A 795-nucleotide genomic window follows, 5' to 3' on the forward strand; every position below is an offset into this window, starting at 1 on the left:
GCTTAAACTAGTGCTGTTCTATGAGTCCAATCATTTCACCTCTCACTAATCAGGAAGGGAAGCTATAATGAAGGTATTTTACTGCAAGGGAGGCGGCAGTGCCAGGGCACAGTTTTATTTGTGCTCTCTCTCATCGGTCCATAGAAATCGAGTGCAATTGAAAAATGCACGCGTTAAGGCTTGGATTCTGTGAATTATGCCAGTCATGCAGACCCCAGCACCTCTGCCACCATCCACTGATGCCAGCAGCCGCCCCCAAGGTGAGCAGAGGACAACTCCTGCATAGAGAAACACGCAGGCTGAGGGTCCGGTTGGACATGGACCTGATTTTCGCCCCCAGAGTCTAGCGGAAGCAGAAGGAGACCCCAAGACAAACAACGGCCGCAAAAGCCCGGGGGGAACGGAAAAGCTGAGCCCACTCCCTGAAGTGGCTCCCAAGCAAGCAGGAAAGGGAATGCCTCCCCTGCCACACCAACACCTCTATGTCCTAACACACTGGGACCCAGCTGCTGAGACCAGAGCAAAACAGAGGGGATTTGTAATCACGCCTGCTCGCTGGCATGGAGCTTCCTGAGCGAGTCCGGCTGCGGGGCACTGTACCTTGGTTCAAGTGCCTGTAACTCACTGCCGGGACAGGGCGGGAGGCTAGCGGGGGGAAAGGGGTCTCCATCTATTGCTAACAGGGGGCTCCTCCCCAGCTTGCCCTGGATCCGAGGCCAAGGATGCAGCCCGCTGCCCCGCTCCCACGAAAACCCGCGGCCGCCCCGCGCAGCCCGCCCCGGCCTCCCCCGCTCC

The sequence above is a fragment of the Gavialis gangeticus genome, unplaced genomic scaffold, assembly GCF_001723915.1.
Source record: "Gavialis gangeticus isolate Ggan-Ray unplaced genomic scaffold, GavGan_comp1, whole genome shotgun sequence".
Taxonomy (NCBI): domain Eukaryota; kingdom Metazoa; phylum Chordata; order Crocodylia; family Gavialidae; genus Gavialis; species Gavialis gangeticus.